This window comes from Diuraphis noxia, unplaced genomic scaffold (assembly GCF_037042655.1).
Source record: "Diuraphis noxia isolate RWA-SAM2 unplaced genomic scaffold, SU_Dnox_SAM2 contig0001, whole genome shotgun sequence".
Taxonomy (NCBI): Eukaryota; Metazoa; Arthropoda; class Insecta; order Hemiptera; family Aphididae; genus Diuraphis; species Diuraphis noxia.
Window position 1 is genome coordinate 41,087,311 of NW_028301711.1, and position 19,133 is coordinate 41,106,443.

Sequence of the window (19,133 nt, forward strand, 5' to 3'; positions counted from 1 at the left end):
TTCCGTGGGCCACATTAAGAATTTAGAAAATTCTCGCGGGCTATAAAAATGCAAAGTACATAATATTTATTGTAATATCCGGATTAGCCAAAACTATTTTATCCCTAAATAAAAATCATATACACTCATTATACAACTAAAACTAATGAAAATATAATTACTTATACGTTTGACAAATATATGAAACAATTATGAATTAATATTTTTAATGAAAAAATGGCAGATCTTGCTCTCAATTAGCTGCTTTAAGTTGCAGTCATTGTATGGCTCAAAATTTGAGTAGCCGATTTATATTTCATAAGTAGATTTTCAATTTTTGTTTTACGAAGGTCAGTACCCAATGACGTATATAATGTCTATAACGTATATAATGTCTCATAAAATCCACTGTTTGGTGACAAATCAAACAACCCGGCAAGGCACCTGCTCTACTCGGTAAAATAAAACAATATAAGTCCATCCACTCAGGACAAAGCTGTCTGTTTTCAATCTCTATTATTATTCTTTTTCTATCCATATTCAAATGAAAACAAAGAATAATAAACAAAACGGACCAACAAAAATTACGTCTCAACGGACACTACCGTGTCTCACCGATAACTGACGGGCTGGGTATTGGTATCGACGTTTTGTACGTGTATTAAAGTGTGAGACTATGTGTTATAAAATTACTGGTAAATAAAATTTCAAATAAATAATAAAACAGATAAAATAAGATATGCTTCACACTGTGAAGTTCACAGCTAGTATAATATTTGTTGTAAAAACTGTAAACACCTTTATTCCAAATTAAATTGTAACTAATGGCCACAGCTGCCGGGTTTATATATGATCATTGATCAATAAATAAATAAAATAAAAAAATAATATTCGTTGCAATCGAAAAAACCCAATAATGTATAAAGATAATAAGTTATCGGCTTTTTCTCTCCTTGTCTGCGGGCTGGTTGAAATTTATCTTCGGGCCGGATATGAGGCCCGCCGGTCGCCATTTGGTGACCCCTGATATAGTCTATAATATTGTACGTGGTACGTCTAAACGTCTATTATTATAATTATTATTACCTAATATTGTTATTAATTAATAATTTATTATTATTTTAATATGATCAATGTAATATAGGTGTAAGTTTTTGAATTTTGATGCGTTTATTTTTATAGCTGTTACACGTATATTCATTTATAATCAATGGTAAATTATAATACTAGAAAATTTGTATTACAAAGCTGACGTAACAAATGGGACACAAGGTTTCAAATTATATAGGTTTTAGTGGTTTTACTATCAAAAGTTATTGACAGAATTCGTCATGAATTTTATTGGAAAATTAAAAAATATTGATAAAATTAAAATTAACAAAATTAGTTATGTAAATTATCATTAGTAATAAGTAGGTAGCTAATGACTAATTATATTATATTTTCTGATCATTCAAAAAGTGATAATTAAAATACATAAAATAATTCATAATTATATTACAATAATAACTAATAAGTAATATAAGTTACTACTATTAAAGTATTAATAATTAATATCGAACTTAGAACTCATATACCTATGTGTTTGGAAATTGAAAATATTGCAATAGGTATTAATAATACGTAATAACCATAATAATAATATTTACTTTTATCATCTTAAAAGTTATTATTATATAAACATAGAATCATCTGTGACGTCAATGAGTGCCATCATAAACAGTATAGTTTGATGTGATTTATATAAAAAAATTGTCTGTTTAGACCCAGTTTTCAGTATGAATGAATCAGTAGTACCCATACTATAGTAATCCCTGTCTGATCTTAGATCCATAGATAACAGTACAACAACTTTAGCAACCTCAAATTTTACTCTAATAGTCTAAATTCATGATAATTCCATTAATTAATTAATTGCTTCCGCTGCAATTGTTGGTAAATTTAAACATTTTCATATTGTTAAATATTGTCAATTTTCTTTTAAATTGTATTATGCTTACTTATTTATACATCTGGAAATTATTTTAAATTAATTATATTAAACTATGTAAGTATAATTCATATTAATAAAATTATTACTGTTGTAATCTTTCAGTTAAAATTCTAACTGATAGAAATAGAAATAAGTAATAAACCAATACATATAACTCACTATAATAATAATTTGGAGGTGTGTGCGTTCATTTTCGAAGCCCACACAATTCCTAAAACTACATTTAAGAACTTTCGTTCTTCAATTCAAATTTTTGAAGCTTACATACCTATTGTGTTGTACTTTTGTCTAACAGTTTTATAAATGTACCTATATACAGCTATATACATAATTAATATTAGAGTCCAACAGAATCAAATTTGTGTTGGTAAGTTAGTATAACAATAAATTGACTTATTTTCTAGTTTGGCTATAAGTAGAGTTCGGAAGTTATAGGAGTCGCATATTGTTCTGTATCCTTTCTAGTTATAGCAGACCAAGCTAGAAATCTGAGCTACTACATATATAATGTTGAATTTAAAAATTGAAAATTAAAAATGCATATTTTGCATATTTCGATAATTTTAGAGTAAAAGTGCATAATTCATCAATTTTTCATTGATTTTCACAATTTGTAAGCATATTTAATATTTTCTACAAAAACTAATTTTTCATTCTTAACCAATTTATTTTAAATAATGTTACATTTTTTCAGTTCAATAAAATCTCAAACGCCAACCGGTAACGCGCCATATTTTTTATTTATTTTTATATATAAGAATTTTAAATAGTACAAATTTAAATATATGTTTTTAGAATTTTTTTTTCGTGAATATTAATAAATAAGCAACACACTTTTAATAAATAAATACATTTTTTATTAAATTATAAATTACTCAATTATAATTAAAAATTTAAAAAAACTTACCATAGATCACAAATATTATTCTTAATTTTGTGAACACATACATTTCTTGTAATATTAAAACTATAACAACACAGAATGCAGGATTCGATTAAACGCAAATTTGATATGTTATTGTTATACATTCGTAAGACGGAAAAAAATGATGCGGGCATTACGTGCTCTTAAAAAAATGCTGAACACATCCATACGTAATAAACGACAGCAGTCTGAAATAAAAATTTATAATTTTTTTTGAGACAGGTTTTTATCATGGACTGTAGTAAAATATTTAAGTAGAACTTATTATATTATGATTACAAAAATCTTCTAAATATAAGTAGGTATATTTTTGTGGTGGTAGAGGGTTGTTTTTTTCTTGTTCCGTCCTACGCACCTAAATAATAAGATGAATAACTATTATTAATGATATTATATGAGTATATTTTAGTTGTATTTTATATTGTGATTTGAATGCAACTCGAGGGTTATTAGGGTAGGGAGGGCGGGGTAAGTCCGTACGAGAGGCATAACCGTATGATAAAGTTTTTTGAACAGTGAGTCAAGATAGAAAAAAAAATATAGATGTTTATTTGTCCATGACCGTTATTGTTATTGTTATCGATAACTATTAACCTCATTTGTAATAAATTCCCGCTAAAATTGTTGTTATCACAAAATATGTATAATCACTATTTTTTTTTCAAATATTGTTATTAAAAACTTTTATACTTATATAATTTCGATGTGAAAAAAAACTGCATCAAATTACGGAAAAGTAAGTACAGATTATTTAATGATGTCATTTAGAGGAATGTTGCTTATACTTTTTAGTTAATTGCCGTTAATATGAAGCCACCTACTGTGGGGCAAAACCGTTGGGGCAATAGCGTATGCTATACGGAATTGCCCCAGCGTTATATTCGTGGCTATATTATTACGTGTTATAATTATTTACTTGATTACTTTTTATTAAAGATGGTTCGCAACTATGTGCGCAAAACGAATCGTCAATCGTGGGATGAGAGTTCAATGTTATTAGCCATTAAATCAGTAATTGACGATAAAAATAGTTATACCAAAGCATCAACCAACTAAAAACAGAACAGTTAATGTATTGTGAAACTATTAAATGTGTTCAAGATGTAAGAACCTAGGTATATTATCTTATAAAGAAATTAAAATGTTCCTTTAATATAATTATTATTTTCTAACTTATATTTAAAAATGTATTGTTAAACTATTAGATATTTAGATGTGTTCAAGAAGTAAAAAAGTATACCATCTCATAAAGAAATTAAAATGTTCCTTTAATATAATTATTATTACTAACTTATATTTAAAAATGTATTGTTAAACTATTAGATATTTAGATGTGTTCAAGAAGTAAGAAAGTATATCATCTCATAAAGAAATTAAAATGTTCCTTTAATATAATTATTATTACTAACTTATATTTAAAAATGTATTTTGTTAAACTATTAGATGTGTTCAAGAAGGACCTATATTATCTCATAAAGAAATTAAAATGTTCCTTGTATATAATTATTTGGTTTTGTTTTAAATATTAGTAGGTAGGATCCTACCTATTTATTTTATTTTATAACATAAGTATTAAGTTTTTTTTAGATATTTTAATAAAGTTCAATGTTTATTTCATTTTTTTGTTACTTACATGAATATTTAAACATGTTTGGTTAAAATGTTATTTAAAAAGTTTGTTATGTAAGGTTACAGATCGTAAAGAACTACCCTACACAATTTTGTTCATAATAAAGTGAAAGTAATATGTTTATTGAAGAGTTATTATTTTATTTTGTTCTAATATAAAAATGCATAATACTTTACTCAAGAATTTTTTTTGCAGCGAGGGGATATTAAAATGTATTGGAAAGTGTGCCTATTATATTTCTACTATTTTAGATCATAAAACCATCCATACGGTTTTGCCCCAAGACAAATACGGTTTTACCCCACCTATGGGGCAAAATCGTATTTTTAGGTACTTTCAAAATTTGGTTTTTTTTTTTAGTCCAAGTTGAGATTTTTTGAAAATGTTTCGATATTATTGAAGCTGACTATATTTGCGATAAATTTACGCAGTCCAATTTCAAATTTTTCAAATTTTGTAAGTTCTACAATGACTAGAAGTTAATAGTACGGTTCTGCCCCGCCTTCCCCATATTCTATATTACAATGTTTTATTTTTTTTATTTTATATTACATTGCCATTATGTTTATTACCATACAATCTATTTTATTATTTTTGTACAATATAAGCATATTTTTATTAGGGTATTATAGTACCTATATAAAATTGTATTCTTATCATATAATCGCTATGTAAGTATTCGTATATAGGTACATTGATGAATCATACAGCATCGTCATACAATTATTTTAACCGTATATATGTATATTATATTATTATATAATTTATATTTTATGAATCGTATTATATTATATCGACATTATTTCATACATATAATATATACGTTATACGTATATATATATATATATATTTTTTGTAACACTGAAGCAACTATGCTGTTGCAGAGTTGCTTTATTATTATGTATATTCCTGCCTATTTAAAAAAATAAACATAAAATATGCATTCGTGTCTTGTGGAATTGATACCATGATAATGGTGGAGACAGGTGAGTTTACAAACTAGTTTTAGGTTTTGGTTGAGAATGCAGTGACTATTACCTATGTTCTATGCAGTATAATCATAATGGTATACTTAGCGTTGTTTACGAATTCTGTATGTATTATGTTAATTGAGCATCTGGATACGAAAGTCGTTTGACTCTGAAATTGCATTTATACATAATAATTAAGTATTTATTTATGACTAATCAGTATATAGGTTGGATCCCTATGTAGGTATAATATATTTTAATTTCCAAAAACAACTGTAGTTTTTGCTTGAAATATAAGCAATAAAAATAAAAACAAAAAATTAATAACCAAACACCAACGGAATGCACTTCATGGGGAACGACCCTCACCATAAAACATTTGGTGACCGAGTGCAGACCCAGCGAGGAAGAAAGAAAAAAGGAGAACATACCAACTAACCTGTATTATAGTGAATGAGATTATCGGTCCTAACTGCCAACCAGAAATCATCATATCATTTCTCAAGAGTCAAGTCATTAAAACTAAAAAAAGCATATGAAAATAAAATAAAATTAAGCTACTAAAAAAAATTGTAAATATATATAAAATTGTATAAACTTCTAAAGCTAATGGCCTATGTTGCAGAAATGTTCCTATAGTGGGAATAGTACTTAATAAATAAAAAAAATTAAAATTAAAATTAAACTAATTAGTAATTAGTACAGGCATCACTTTATAGGCATACGTTGTTTTAAAAGATTTTTTGTAATTTTGTCATATTATATAGAGTTATACTTAAATAGGTACACGTATCTCCAATATTGACATATCTTAGTAAATTAATGATAAAATGCTTTATTTATAGATAAAAACTCAATTTTACATAATATATTTGTAAAAGTGTTAAAAAGGGAATTAAGATTAGCATTTGGTTCTACAAAATGAATAAATAAATTATTATTATATAATAATAAAAATAATAATTAAATAATACATATACGAAGTATTACACTAATAACTATAATGTTTTAACCAGAAATATTGTTCACATTTTTAAAACTATAACGATCAACGCTTAAGCTATTTTACGTGGACATTAAAATATTTGAGGGAGATTAATTAATGAGCATTTTTATAAGATTTTTCAAAAATATGTAATATTAAAAAATATCTTTCATGATGGTGTAAAATGTTTAAATGTTTAACGATATTACTCTGTAACCAACAAATTGGGTAGTATATTAGGTTACGAATTCGGCGGTACTAAGGTTAATGATGGATGTCATCGCATTACAGTTGGTGTGAAAAACAAACTTGCGGTGTTTGTTTTGAGCTAGAAGTTTATATATTGTTAAAATGTAATGGTACCAATAAATATCAAAATCGCAGACTCTGCACATTTAACTGGATTTACACTATACACCGTTGGTGTTGTGAGTGTTGTGTGTGTTGTGTGTACTCAGTAACTAAAATTATCTTAAATTATATATGTTTAACTATAATATAGATTTGAACTACATGAACATTGCATTAAACTTAACCAAATGTATAAATATGATCTGAAAACAATTTTTTAAGTATTTGTTATAATACTTACATGAATCAAACAGTGGTTGAATTGGGGGAGGACGCAACTCTTCATTTTTCCTCAGATTATAGCGTACCCCTTTATTATATTCATCAAGGAATAGGGTAACTATTAAATGAATTTGCTTAATTGTTCAACTTCATTTAGAGCAGTGGTGCGCAACCTTTTTTGATCCACGACCCCCCAAAATAATTTATTTTTTAATACGACCCCCCTACCAACCAACATTATGTAAGTGTGTAATTTAAATTTACTTAATAGTCTTAATGTATACACACATTTTATTCATATACATTAAATCGTTAATTTTAGAGCAGTTTTAATATTTCTTTAATTTAATTAATCAAAAACATGAAAAAAAAAATACAAAATTAGAGTTTTATAAAATCTAAAATTAAAAAATGTATCATTATAATGATAATCAAAAATTTTAATATTTTTAAAATTATAAAATTACTTTTTAATTATTTTAATGAGAGACCTGAGCTTGCATTGTAGACATGATTGATTCTATGTTTGGTTTGATATTTGACACTGCTACTCTTAAATCAGCTTCAACATTTAATCTGGAGCGATATTTGTTTTTAATTATCGTTAGTGTTGAAAATGCTGTTTCGCATAAATAAGTTGATGCAAAAGGAAGTAAAATTGATATAGCTTGTTTTGATAATTCTGGATATTCAGATTTGATGGAAATCCAAAATGTATCACATGCATTTTCTTGAAATCTGATACGTAGATTTTCATCTGACGACAAGTCAATAAGTTCTTCACTTATTTTTAAATTTCCTAATTTTATTTCATTGATATTAAAATGAAATGGATTTCTTATCCAACCTAGACTTTCTTCTGGGAAATCTTCAAACCGTGCATTAAAGTTTGTTTGTAAACTTATTAGATGAGTAGTTATAATTTCTTTTATCATATTAATATCCACATCATTATCACTGAGGAATTCTGATAAACATGAAAACATTTCAAATTTGTCATCGTCGATATAATTTTTCCACAGAAGAATTTTTTTTTTAAAAGCATTGATTTTATCAGAAAGAAATAAAATATAAGTATTTTTCCCTTGTAGGTTTAAATTTAGACAATTTAGTTTTTCAAATATATCTGCAAGATAACCCAGAATTGCAAGCCATTGCTCGTCTAAAAAATGTTCCGAAAGTTTATTATTACGTTCCAGAAGAAAAATTCGTGCTTCATCTCTGAGTTCAAAAAGGCGTGATAATATTTTAATATCGTGATAAAATTTTTAACTATAAAATAATATACAATATACATAGTAATATAGTATAAAACTTTTTCATTTGGTGATTACTGGCGACCCCCTAATAAAATTTCGCGACCCCCAGGTTGCACACCACTGATTTAGAGTCTACGATTATTTTTTTTTCTAATTCAACCACTGTAGGAATCGAATAATATATATGAAATGCATTGAAAAAATTATGGAGGAACCCCCCTCTCCACCATCTGCCACATAAAGGCTTGTTTACGAACTTAACTCTGTGTTGTATAGTGTTGTAGAATCGAATATATTCAACTTATTTTAGGTAACATGTTTATTACCTATTTGGCTACCTATAGTAATGTATACCTGTTATTCTATTAAACACGGAACATCGCGGCACAGGCACGATACGATATAGTGTGAACCCGGCTTTGCTTATACAAAATGTATACACCACGTATCCGTGTGGCTAAATTATATAGGTATACTTTAACAATTCATATTTATGAATACTTTCATATCGTATATAAAGCTTACTATACGGCTTTTTATATTAAGCTTAGTATACTGGCTACTATAGAACTATGATAATTTATAACTAAATCAGCTTTTTATTCTTGCAGTGATGGTATAACTACTTAGTTAAAAAATTTAGAATAAACTAAAAATTTAAAGTCTTCGGTGTTAAATTCAATACGGTATTGATAAACACTCATATAGTCACATATACATAGATGTGTGTAAAATACATTCACATATTATACACATGTTATAAGTACCTAACATTTGCACGGTCATTTATAGGTTTTCGACTCCATCATTTATAGTCCTATTAATGTAATTTAATATTAATATCAAGCTAGCTGTTATTCTTATTTTTTTGCTTCTATTTAATTAAATTATCAATCAAATGTTTTCAATAAAAAAATAATGAATTTATTGAATTTAATAAACAATAAAACGTTTTTATCTTATCTAAACATTACATAATATAGTCTGCATTAAGATTTATGGAAAAATTATCAACTACACACATTATTATAATATATTAGTATAATATATATAAATATATTACTTTGATTTTTATAGATTTAAGTTAGATTTGAAATTGTTTTCGGTCTGTAAATTATACTTCAAGTGATTACCTACCTATATTATGTTTAATGTATTTTTCGTTTTAAACACCGTGGTTAATTATTATTTTGTCTCAGACTTTATTTAAAATCAAATTAAAAAAATCATATATAACATAAGTTAACTGGTTTAAGTGTAACATAATTATAACCGTATTTTTACTAAAATATATAGGTACAAGCTGTAACCCGTATAGTTAAAATATCTAACGATGATAATTATGTAAATATGTTGGCTTCCAACTACGAATCCTATTATTGTCTATTAGACTACGACGGCCATCGACCAAATGACACGTAACATTATGTACAAACCTTTTCTAAAGTAGAAACACTAGAAACTTTTAATGAGATATTATAATCCAATGTGCAAGACGCGTGGGAGTTCACATTCGTCCTCATCTACAAACGTGATGATTAATCATTATAATTTACAACATTAATCATACACTTACAGTCCTATATAGACTACAACCGTACCTCACGATTAGAAAAATCGCGTATAAAAATTAATTTCATTAAATTAGATTAATCTTATTTCATCATTTTAATATTATAGGCTATATATTATACCATTATCATATATTCATATTACTATATTAGCTTTAAGAGACCGTTTTTCATACTTTACCAAAAAATATATTATTTTTTTAAAACGGCGTACTTATATAATATTTTACACTTCAAACACAACGCATAGTAGGTACCTACTTTATTTTGTTATGTATAGATTAATAACTGGAGAAAATATCCACGTATGGTAGGTATATTATAGGTAACGTATAGCCCGTATAGATATATTTGTATATTGTATAATTATTTAACGATGAAAATTAATATCAAACAGAACAAAAAAAAAAAAATATTAAATTAATTTTACGAATTTGACCCTAACTAGTGAGTGAATATAGGTATATGTTTTTTACAATAATACATGACACGTAATTTATACATTTTATACAAATAACTATCAAACTACTGATTATTAGAAAATTAACATACATCTGTTTAAGTCTTGATTATACCTAGCCAACCTATAGTTACCTATATATAAATAAATAAATAGGACACTTGAAAATTACAATACACCTATTATATATTCCCATGAAGTCACGAAGATGAACAATGAAACAATAACAATCAATAATCAATTTGTATGTTCATCATCTATAACCCGTTATTTGTTTATTTAATCCTCAGAAATGATCGGGCAAAACGCGAACTGCACACAATTTTTGTGAAAAATGTCATATTTCGGCTTTTTACCGGACAAACCTAATTTATGACCAACCTAATTTGGGCAAAACCGTATACTGACTTTTAAAAACTTTATTAGTTGTGATATTAAGTATTATTGACAGTGGATTCTATAAAATAGGATTCAAAAATGGAATTTTCTCATCACTATATGCCAGAAACCAAATATTTCAGTGCAAGGAACAATTCATTACTAGCGATGATGTACCGAATATCGAAATAACATTAAGGACTGCTAGTATTCAAAATTCATTAACTGGAAGACACGGATTTATTTTTTGTTCTTGCAAAATCAAGTGTAATACTAGAAGATGTAAATGAAAACAACAAAATATTTTGTGCAGTTCTAAATGTCATGAGTTCGAAATGTGTAGCAAAAAATAAACAAAAATCAAAAATATAATTTTTTAGATTCTGAGCGGAGCGAGGATGTATTGGTTTTACAATGGTGTTTGTTTATTTTTATTTTAGATTCTGAACGAAGTGATAAATGTATTGATTTTACAATGATGTGTGTTTTTTTTTTGTGTCTGTTTACAGCATAACTATAGTCGAAATAATGCTTCAATTTCAAACTTTGGAGGTGGTTTCCGATGTAAAAGTGAATATCCTTGGTGTATTATAGAGGTAAAAAGTAAACATTTTCCAACAGTTTTCAAAAAAATCGAGAAAAACAAAAAAAAAATGACAGAAAAACGGTTAGGTTTTTTTAACGCAAAATCAGTTTTCGACCAAATCGATTTTTTTATATGGTTGTAATTCAAAAACTAATCACTGTAAAGACTTGCAATTTTCACCAAATGTTTATGTTAGTGTTATCTATATATAGTTTAATTTTCAAAAATTTTAAAATTTTTTTTGAGTTATTTATAGACCACTGAAATTTTAAATTTTTTTGAGAATTTTATTTTGAAGTGTTGGTAAAAAAATGTTGGACGACCAAAAAAACTTGAAAATTTAATTTTCAATTTATTTTCCTTTAGTTTTCCATAAGTTTTGCTTCAAATAGCTATAGAGAAAATTTGAAGCGTCATTATAGGAAAAATGTTTTGAGCGTTTGAGTTTTAAATTTTTTTGAAATCGCGTAATGATAACGATTTATCCTCAAACCAGGTATATGTATATCTATGATAATATAAGGTATTATGAATTATGATAACTAAATGATAACTACACTAATTGATTAACCATGCCTTATGCAAAATGCGTCTTAATTGAAAAATAAAATATTTGTTTCAGAATAGAATATATGACAATATTTAAATATAATATATCCTAGACTGACAAATCATCTCCGTTCAGAATCGTTTTTCGTATACAATGATACCTATCATTGCATTCAAATTTAATCCCATCCATTACAGTAACCTACTGTACAGCAGAGCGACATCCACGACTTACCAGCTTTTTTTATTTTGTAAACACTTTTTCTTCCTCTAAACTTGCTCAAAAGTATCAAGTGTAGCATCTTTTCTGAAACGTGATGTTCTTGAACTAGTAAACTTTAGATGAGTCATTTTTCGATTTTCGAAACAGTAAGTACTCGAAATAAAAGCAGTTAATGAGAAAACGATTTTCTCAAATTTCGTAGATGAACTATTCATACAATTCCCTGTAACAAAAATTATATCCAATAAATGTGCGTATTTTTATTTAACTATTTAATAATTATTATTACAATTTTCAATTTTATAAGCCCCTAATATTATAGGGCAATAATATGTGGGAAACGTTCGTGTTTATAATAAATTTATATGTTTTCCTAACCGAATAATTTCTTTGTAATCAATATATTTAAAACTATTTTTCAATAATTCTCCATATTATTATAGGTGTTATATTATGTGTGTTTATAAACGTATTGTATATTTTAGTTGATATGTACTTTAATGAAACCTTTTGTGTTTTTACGTCAAACCTCACTAGTGTATATAATAGTAGTTTTTTTTCTATGGTGTAGTTCATGTCTCATATATGGATGTACATGTATATAATAATTCATAAGGTGTTTAAGGCATTTATTATTGTTTTATTACCTATATTAATGTAATAGGTAGTATAGGTACCTACTATTAATAACTATACAAGATATCCCATGCACCTATGAAATATACGTGACGGATGACGATGCATGAAAATATTTAATAAAATGTGTTCCGTCAGTCGTCACCCAACAATTAACCTATGATGTATAATATATTGTGTAAGTAATTCAATCATATATAGAGTCATTAATATATTACCATTTACTATTTTAGACTAAATTCTTGTAAATTATTACTGAACGAGGAATTTAAAAATGAAATAAAACATACAATAAATACAATATGTAAATCGTACAACTTTACAAATGTATGGAAGTCATAGATATTATTATAATTTAGAGATGATAATGATACAATTATTGTAATGATAATTACTGCATTTACTTACCTGCACTCTACCAAGTACTAATGTGCTATTCTAATTCCTAAGTGTTACCTATATAGATATTAGTGTACCTACTATTAGTTTAATGATACCTAAACCTATAAGTATTCATATTAAACAATAAACAATGTTAAGAATATATGAATTTTTGTTATTAATTCGTTACGTCTTATGATTACGATCTAAATTACTAAATTCAATGAATTACTAATTACAACAGCAGCATTTTCATTTATAAATATTTATAGATTCTTAGATACATAACGTGTGCTCTTCGTGTGTGATGGGCGATGGCTGATGATGGCTATCGGGATAATCTGCTGCTATTGTGATTCGCATCAGTATAACATGTATTTGACAAGACGAGGGCCAAATAATTTTTATCCCTAGTTTATAAATTATATGTAGGGTCCAGAAGTATTTGCACTAAAAACTAAAGAAATAAGCATGTATTTATGTGCTTAAAAGCTTTGAAATATGCCTTCAATTTTTTTATACAAGAAAAAACTCTTTTACACTTATTCTTAATAACCTTAGCTATATAAGAAAAAAAACCTTTTTGATTTTTATTTCAATTTAATTTGACTGACAATTAAAAATAATATTTTTTTACACCTACAAAAATATAACTTAAATTTGAAATAGAAAATTATTAAAGAACATAAATGCATATACAATATACATATACAAATTAATGAACTTCCAGATCCTTATAACTTTAAAATATAGGTACCTAATAAATAGCTAGGTATATAAATCTTACAATTAGTAAAGATGTACGAAGGAAATTCTGGTTTCATTATCATTATTATTCATTTAATCTCATACATTTCGGGCGGTGAGATTAGATTTTCAGACCCAACGGCCAAGTCACGAATATAGTGCTGACTTGCAGTGTTATTGTCAGGATACCGCACACGTTTAGATGCCTATACCGGGCTATACACCTCCTACCTGTAAGAGTAGCTGCACAGAATAGATAGTTTCAGATTCGTAGCTGAATACGAACCAGACGCACCTATATCTCATAGTTTGACAATAAAGTAGAAAGCGTAAATAATAAACAAATCAGGCTATTATATTCTTATGTAGTTCTGTAACATAAAACATAGCAGCAATTCAAGTATTATCTTTATATAATATTATACTGTAATCGGAGCAAGGTAGGTACAGTAAACAATTTGTCGTATACTCGTATTATATTTATATACATTATTAATGTAGATATTATGTTATAATATATGTCCAGTCCATCTATATAAAAATGGATTTCTGTCTGTTTGTTTGTCCTTTATAGGTACATTACTAAACGGTTGGATCGATTGCGACGAAATTTAGACAAAAATATATTAGACCTATATGGATAGGCTATAAATTGAAAAGTGATAGACTCAACCCCGGGAGGGGCTCAAACAGACATTTTGAGATTTACGATGGAAATTTTAGTTTATACTGTTTGTAGATGGTTGCTATTAATTTCAATAAAAATAATAATTAGAATGAAAGAAATTATTATCCCTAAATTTATTATTATTTGTTTCCATGACACGTGCGTCTATGACATTAAAAGTTTTTATTGATATTTTGTATTTTTTTCTTTTTGTAATAATAATAATAACGCCATTTCTTTTCATTTGTATACTTGTCTATGGTTATGCCTCCCAAAAAAAGATCGATTGGTAGTTTGAATTTGAAATTAGTAATTTGTTATAAGATACCTACCAATTTAAAATTACAAAGCTAAAAGTGCGAGAAAATATTATATGATCTAATATATGTAAGTTTCAGTCCTGTATTTTATGTGACTATGTTACAACGAAATAAAACACAAATTTTAAAGTTGGTATTTTCAACGGGCAACAAAGTATACGGAAATCAGTTAGTTATAAATTATAATATAATAAATGTCTTGAAATGGCAATACCCATTTTAGGGCTTTTATTATATATTCTGTATTACACTGAACATTTTTAATACTATTATACTTATTTTATACTAGTGACGACGTGTTGAAATCAGGTATTGGAGAAATGAAGAAAACAACGATACAAGTGATATCTCAATATCTGTGGTGATATATATAACTCATAATGTATTATTGGTATTTGGTTATTGCTTGTTATAACTCACGCACGCATTCCTAATTGGGTCGAAAGTGAAAAATACAATTACTACACTTTCGTAAACATGATAATATAACATATCTAGTTATTTTACCAAATTTTATTATAATATATACATCAAACCATTTTGAATACAATATTTTCCCTCTTTACAATAGATATTTGATTTATATATTTATTTTGAAAATAATTCCTTCCTTCATAACCAATATGTTTACATACGGAACAAATGCACTTTTACCACGTCCCTAATACAAATTTAAAAAAATTTTGTTTTTTTTTAAGACTTGTTTTTCAGCGCTGGCTATAAAAAAGTTTGATTTTTTTTCGTGAAATACATTATTAAAAAAGTTAAGACTAAACAAACTTCAAAAACGACACAAACTTTGGATCTAAGGTAAAGTATTTACCTACATTTTCCAAAAAAGTGGACTGTAATGTGTTTCCAACTAAACATTAATATAAAAAACTAAAAACACAATGATATGCACTTGATAAAATTGAAAACATAGGACGCAGTCCACGCAATTGAACAAAATTAACAAATAATATTTTAAGTCTAATAACTTACAAGAAGAACTATACAAAAATAATCCTATATAAATAGCGGTAGAATACGAATATTTTCGTCATATTAACTAAAAATAATTCATGCCGCCGAATAGATTCGGGTGAGAAAAACAAAATATTGTGATATTTTCATTTTACACCCACCGAATAATATTCTATTAGGACGTAATCTGACCACAAAAATACAAAAAGCAATATTACATTGCAAGCCACAGGTTAGTATACTGTAAACTGTTTCATCTGAAAAATAAAAACATTATAACCCGACTATAACCCGACTATAACCTTAGGTTACCTATATCATGGCTATATAACTAACTCAATATTCACGCACAATATGAGTTTGATAAATTATATAAGCTCAAACGGGTTGCGTGTATCTAAATTGACGACAATGCCCTTTTTTGTAGTCCATGGAGCATTTGCTTACTATTTTATGTGGCCACGGGCTACGGGTGTCTCAGTGTCTGTATACTAAATTATAAGCTATAATATAAACGTATCAATGTATCATTATTACGGTGCCTATTACTTATACCAGTGACTGCGTAGTACGTATTCAATTACCAGCTAAGCCGCGAATCGCATTAGTAAAATCAACGAAGACCGATCAACGACCGACGTTTCAATATTCGAACGAACGCTATCTCAGAGTACAATGTACAAAATAATAATAATATATTACAAATTGTAATTTACAATTTAATATTATGATTCGACGTATTATTATTTTGTTAAATTAAATGTGCTACAACATTTGGTTTTACACGCTGGGTTAAGAGAATACCACACCCACGTGTGTTGTTACTTTAGTCCGTCTTCCAAACATGAGTACCTACTGATAATATAGTGTACTGTGTACAGCATACTGAATTACTGAATATTTACGTAACTACCTATAGAAGTGTAAAATCAAAGTAGTTATATTAAAGTGATTTGACTACTATTCAAATTTAAAAGTAAGATTATTCTTTATAGGGAAAATCGTAGATTTGGTTTATATTGGTATTTTATTTGATGAGCATTTTAAAGTAATATATTACATTACTCACTTTTAAAATAAAATATCAACGTCTAACGTCTAGATATTAAACTTACCTTTATGTTTTATAAAAGGACAATTCAATCTAATATTGAAGTTAATATAAAATTGGCTGAACGTGGATTTGTGTTGTACCTACATCGAAACAAGTAAACAACACATGGCGACGGCGAGTGTGGAGTCCACTTAAAAAATACTTCACGTTCACGATTTCATAAGGTCCTTCATAACCGGCAGTGTACCTTTACGTTCAACTCGTTCAAGTGGGTATCACTATAATAATAATATATCTAGTATATTCTATACTAGACACTAGTATACTGTATACTACATCACTACCTATTATTCGACATCGGCAATACGATCGTGAAAGCTATCAACACACCAATACACTAAACGGTTATAATGCCATAAAATATTATATTATTTTATTATAATGATTTAGTACATTATATAATATATTTTATTTACATAATATTATATTGATGCCAGGTAGTACAGCTATAAAATACAACGTACACAATAGTATAATATTATGATAAGAAGTACGCTCGTCATCATTGCAGGGTACGGTGTAGGAATAATACCGGATGTCGACGGTCGTCTGCAGCTGCGGTAAGTTAATTGCTATTTGGTATTTGCTTTTTGCTACATATTATATTCACAATAATAAAATTGACGTCCGACGCGTCGATTTTAGCGTCAGTAAATATTGTTGTATATACAGGGTAATAAAGTAGTATACCTATAGATATTATATTATAGTATTAATAGTATTATGGTACATCGTAAATAATAACCAACTATAATTACGCCAATGTGAACATACTTTCAGTCTTACAAAAAGACATTCATTTCTATTGTTTCGCCGATCATGTCACATTTACAAAATTGACAGTAAAGAAGTATTGGGAGTATTAAAATTTATCAGAATTAATTGTGTTTTTTTTTTAGAGCGTTGGTAGAGCAATATATCAGGCAGCGCCGGTGGGAGGTTTTGCGGGGCCCGGGGCAGGCAGATTTTTTTCATGGGCCCTAAACATTTTTTCGCAAGTCCTATTACTTACCTATTTGTACTTGTATGAAATTTTTTTAGTTTTACATAACTTACCCATAAATATTTTTTTTCGTGTACTCAATTAAACAATGTATTAAACGTCCACTGTTCAATTCAATATGTATTTATTTCTTAAAACATAAACCTACAAATATTATTTTGCTTATATTCCTAATTTATTGGATACATTTTTCATATTAAAATAAAATATTATGTACAAGTTAAATGTTTAAGTAGACTACACTGTCTACACTAAGTACACTAAATACAAATTTTATTGAATTCAATATTCACAAATTCTTTAGTTGTTAACTTATATAACGTTTAACTTTTATAGCTAAATATTGAAAATGTAAAACAATGTTTCACATAAGTGGTTAATTCTGCGAAAAAAAATACAAAAACTATACATACCACACAATTTTTTTATAGATTGTTTTTGTTATTTATTGTTTTTTACTATGTATTTGAATCGCGGAAAAAAGCCCAAGGAAATAGGCACAGAAAAAACTCTAACGGAAAAAAAGCCCAAAAAAATAATCACAACAAGGAAAAAAATAATATAATATATTTTCGATAGAACGAAGAATAACGATGATAATTAATTTTTACCGGGTGATTCTTTTATCTAAAGTTTTAGATAAAGAATTGATTCGCTATCGTACGTCTATTTTCAATACTCAATACCGCCTAATCGTCTATTCGTCTCTAATAATCTAATGAAATAAACTATATAACCAGGATAAGAAAAACACGCAATCCACAGTTTAACGGAATTGATGTGATAACCAATTAAATTGTTTCCAACGTATTATTTTGGACGTCGCCGTCGCACGTCGGCATTATTATTTATTTTTACTCTCACTCGTTTATTATATGAAAAACCCACAAGCCGAAACTGCAGACGGCCAGCCGAGACTTGTATTTTTAAATTGAAAAACAAAATTATGGGCTTACAAATTATAAATACCATACAAGGCGTGGGGCTCCAAAATGGCGGGGCCCTGGGCAGATGCCCCTTCTGCCCGGCCCTTTCGCCGGCGATGATATCAGGTAAGTGCAACACAGATTTAGTTACAAACTAAATGTACGAATCTTCATCAACTCATACTATTATTGTAGGTTAGGTATTATATATTTATCATTGTAGGCTGCAATTTTGAAAAAAGACAATATAAATATAAATTATTTGTTAAAAAATATCGACATACTACATGG

General features: G+C 27.3%; 2 long non-coding RNA genes across 3 annotated transcripts; one reads left to right on the top strand and one right to left on the bottom strand.

The window, feature by feature from the left end:
- Nucleotides 1–2,885: 2,885 nt before the first annotated feature.
- On the bottom strand, nt 2,886–17,039 carry LOC149060687 (uncharacterized). Its single transcript, XR_016189659.1, has 3 exons — nt 16,915–17,039; nt 12,095–12,305; nt 2,886–3,085 (listed from the first exon to the last, which is right to left on the bottom strand). It is a non-coding gene; the product is annotated as an uncharacterized LOC149060687 (long non-coding RNA).
- Nucleotides 16,981–18,033, top strand: LOC107161521 (uncharacterized). 2 transcript variants are annotated; one of them, XR_001505952.2, is made up of 3 exons: nt 16,981–17,121; nt 17,351–17,473; nt 17,813–18,033. It is a non-coding gene; the product is annotated as an uncharacterized LOC107161521 (long non-coding RNA). The 2 variants fall into 2 exon arrangements; XR_016189658.1 differs by lacking the exon at nt 16,981–17,121 and adding an exon at nt 17,130–17,257.
- Nucleotides 18,034–19,133: the final 1,100 nt, after the last annotated feature.